At 48.5% G+C, this 4,366-nt stretch overlaps 1 non-coding gene across 1 annotated transcript; it reads left to right on the top strand.

Moving 5' to 3' along the window:
• The first annotated feature begins 1,116 nt into the window (after nt 1–1,116).
• Nucleotides 1,117–1,220, top strand: LOC131905379 (U6 spliceosomal RNA). The gene has a single exon (XR_009377905.1). It is a non-coding gene; the product is annotated as a U6 spliceosomal RNA (small nuclear RNA).
• Nucleotides 1,221–4,366: the final 3,146 nt, after the last annotated feature.

Below are 4,366 nucleotides of genomic sequence, written 5' to 3' on the forward strand. Positions count from 1 at the left end.
GGAAAATACAGCATAGAAGAACAGCTTTCTTAAGATATGATAAGAATGTTACCAGAAAACAAGAATTTTCCAGAATTTTGGGATGAGGATAGAATTTTGAATTATCAGCAGGCAAGATTTGCCAAACCCCCCGTCCCACAACCTCCACCTTCACTGTCTGCACACGTCTTAGTCAGAGACCAAAGCTGGGTATGAAATGTAATGGACAAGTCCCAGGGCTGGAGAGATGTCTCAGTGGTTAGAGCACTGGCTGTTCTTCCAGAGAACCCGGGTTCAATTCCCAGCATCCACATGGCAGCTCACAACTGTCTGTAATTGCAGTTCTAGGGGATCTGACACCTTCACACAGACATGCAGGCAGGCAGAACACCAACACATATAGAATAGAAATAAATAAATCCTTAAAAACAAAAACCAAGTCCCAGAAACAGTGAGTGAGTGACAAGCAGCCGTGGAATGAGAAGCATTGTGAATGAACAGACAGATGAATTAAGTAACTGGGCGATGGAATGACTGGCCTCCACGCCTTTTCTGGACTCCATGCTATGCCATCTTTTGTGGCCACACATGTTTCTTCTCCAGACCTCACCAGTCCACTTTTCCAGTCAGCTCTGGGAGGGCTCCTCACCGTCTCCAGGGTGAAGCCCATGCCAGAACCAATGCCGAAGTGCCTCCCCTTGGTCCTCACTCTGAGACACCTTCATTTTCTCCTGTGCTTGAACCACTTCAGGATTCTCTCAGATCGTTTCAGGGAAGCCACAAATACATTCCAAGGGATGCCCAAGCTAGTCCTGTACTCCTCACTCTGGTCACAGGTACATTTTCCATTTCGCCTCCCTTCCCGCCTTTTCTGAATCGACTCCCTTTGCCTCGATTCCCCCTCTGCTTCCAATGCTGCTTAAACCACCCGTGGTTTTCAGGGTCAGTCCAACCCCCTGTGAAAGGCTGGCCCAAAAAGAGGACATTCAGAATGATTCCATGGGTATGAAGGCTAGGAAAAGGCAAAACTGATTAGGTATGGTAGCACACACCCATAATCTCAGCAGTCAGGAAGTAGAGGCAAGAGGGTTGCAAGTTCAAGGCCAACCTGAGGAGCAAGACTCTCTCAAAAACAGAGTGCTCGCTTTGGCAGCACATCTGCTAAAACTGGGATGACACAGAGACGATTGGTGTGGCCTCTGCACCAGGAAGACACGCAAATTCATAAAGCCGAAGTTTTTGGCTGGGCATGGTGTGCACGCCTTTAACTCCACTTGGGAGGTAGAGACACGTGATCCCTGTGAATTTGAGGCCACTCTGGTCTACATAATGAGTTCCAGGCCAGCCTACACTACATAGTGAGACCCTGTCAAAAAATAAAAATGAAAAAAAAAAACCAACCCATTAGGTACAGATCAGAACTGTGCTTGCTTTTGGGGTGTAGTAATTAACTCAAAGGGGTACAAAGGGGCTTGGGGCAGTTTGGGTAGATCTAGATCTTGATTCTGGTCGTGATTGCATGGGCGGATTCATCTGCCAACGTTTATTGATCTCTGCTTCAAAGACCTACTCATTTCCCCTAGTATAAATTAAAAAATAAAAATCGGGCCAGGCGGTGGTGGCGCACGCCTTTAATCCCAGCACTCGGGAGGCAGAGCCAGGAGGATCTCTGTGAGTTCGAGGCCAGCCTGGGCTACCAAGTGAGTTCCAGGAAAGGCGCAAAGTTACACAGAGAAACTCTGTCTCGAAAAACAAAAAAAAACAAAAACAAAAAATAAATAAATAAAAATAAAAATTATACTACCTAGACATCCCTGACAAGAATTCACTCTTGTGTCTATTAATTCTGTCAAAGCATTCTGTCTACACAGAAGTTTCCCTGCAGGGGAGAGCAGATATGACTCTATTACAGGGCTTGAAATAATGTAGGAAGTGACAGCAAGTGGCCAGTCTTACCACAGCAAGTGCTGTTGACCAGATGCTGTCTGTCTGTCACCCGGGTGCGGCCGTGCTCTGGCCGGCATTTGTAACCTATGGTTTCTCCACTGGACAACGGGAGGGCCTGAACCTCAGTTTACCCGTTCACGTGGGCACCATCACATCCAGTATTTGGTTATGTGTGCAGGGTTTTGATCATATTCGCCTGCCCTGTTTCTGTCTCTTAGCCTCTGTTCCCTGCCCTGGTCTTCCTCCCCTTTCCTAAGGATGGATACCTTCCTTACATGATATCAAAGTGCCCTGAGGAAGGTGGGGACCCAGTTCCTTTCCCTGCACCTCTGTCCCTGCACCATCACCGCCACTGGGCCTTGTCATTATTGCTTACTCTTAAACAATTATTCTTAGCAACGGAATTTCTTGTGGAGAGACTGTCAACTCCCCGGGGAGAGGGCAGCGGGTGGAGGTTCCCTCATCACTGTGTGTCTCTTGTGCCTCAGACATTCTGTCCACAGCAGACACCCAAGAAGTGTTTGAGCTCCATCTCAGAAGCCATGACTTCTTCAGTGTCCATACAGCCGATTCTCAGTCAGCCTGAGACCTCCCCAACCAAGAACTGTCCCTGGATGAAACTCAGAGAGTCTGTGCTGAGGAAAGCGAAGGTTGGCTGAGGTGCCACCTTCACAGGCAGAGGGGGAAGCGCAGGGGTAGCTGAGCCCCCAGACTGGCTTGGGTGGCTTGTCTACCCACATAAAACTCAAGAAAGCCACGAGGCAGGATGCCTGGGTTTTACACTGTCACCATTTGGGCTGTGGTACAGACTTGTTGCTTCAATCTTTGGACGTGGTTTTCCTCAATCCACCAGATGCGACAGTCACAGAGTTCTGCTTCTGTCCCCCTCCCAGCATTTCTGGATGACTCATGAAGCCCCCTGCCCAGTCTGGAGACAGATTTGCATGGTGTTCGGGGGTGGACAATCTCAGTTCAAAATCCTTGCTGTCCCTGGGCACTGATCCTGAACTACTAGCCACACCATCTGGGTACGGGGTTTAGGACTCTGCTAGTCGCTCAGGGAGCCCTGGGCCTCGGTGAAATTTTGTTTTGTTTTGTTTTGTGTTTTTCACCCCTTGGGAGGTAGGGAGCAAGCAGAGATGTTAAACAACCAGAGAAGAGGAAGTCTGGAGTTGATCCCAGGATTTCTGACTCAGGAGTATTCTCCAAACCCCGAGATGTTAGAGTCGGGAATAGGCTGTCTGATCCAGTTTCCTTGCCTGACCCAGAGACAGAACAAACAGCAGGTCGGTGACGGCAGATCGGCCTCTCAGAGCAGCTCAGGGACTAGCCCCCGGGCCGGGAGGCAACAAAGCCTCTCCTGTAGCTGCCTTTGGGAGGGGAGCCCAGGAGCTTCTGGGTGCTTCAGCCAAAGGAGCCAGCCACGTAGCACGGCCCAGGCCAGGTGCCAGCTGAAGGAATTGTCATCGGCCGCTCCAATTATTCCTTTTGTCTGATAATTCCAGCCATGGGTCCCCTCCCAGGGGGAAGTCATCTACCCACTCCTGCCCGAACTTGTCCTCTCTGTGGCTCCTCTAGGTGCTAGAGTGACTCTCAGAATGACTGCGCCTCCCGGACCCTGCCCCTCGCCTCACGGCAGGGCCACTTTTGGGTGGGGTAAGCTGAACCAGGGCCCTAGGAGGAAGGGTCCCCACTTCCTCAGCATTTCTTTTAGGCTTTCTCTTTTTAAAAAGGGCAAAATTTCATTTAACCTAATTTAGAAAAAGGAATTCCAAAGTGCATGAATATAAATAATTAATTGGGTACTTTATAATCTTCTTGTATAAATCCAAACCTGTAATTTACATTATAACACACCTCATTGGAATACTGTAGTTTCAAGAGACAGAAACCAAAATGTGGAAACAGCTATGGATGGACACAAATAGATGTCCACCTGTTGATAAATAAATCGATGAACCAAAGGCGATATGCTCTTTCTTTTGGAATATAAGAGCCACAAATAAGAGCCAAGTTCAACAGAACCTTGGAACATACTAATCAGGTTGGGATGTAACACAATTGATAGATTGCTTGCCTAGCCTTCACGAAGCCCTGGGTTCAATTCTCCAGCACATGCTTGGAAGCCCAACACACAGGAGGCCGAGACAAGAAGATCCAAAGTTCAAGGTCATCCCCAGCTACATAGAGTTTGTGGACAGTCTGGGCTGCACGAGACCCTGTGTCAAAAGAAGAGAGGGAAGTAAAGAGAGAAAGCTAAGCAAGAAAAGGCAGACACCAGAGGAGTTCCAGGACAGGCTGTTACAGAGAAACCCTGTCATGAAAAGCAAAACCAAAGGCAGACACAAGACACTGATTGAATGACACCCCCCCCCTTTTTTTGTTTTTGTTTTTTTTTTTCAGACAGGGTTTCTCTGTGTAGCCCTGGATGTCCTGGAAC

Source organism: Peromyscus eremicus, chromosome 2 (assembly GCF_949786415.1).
Source record: "Peromyscus eremicus chromosome 2, PerEre_H2_v1, whole genome shotgun sequence".
NCBI lineage: Eukaryota > Metazoa > Chordata > Mammalia > Rodentia > Cricetidae > Peromyscus > Peromyscus eremicus.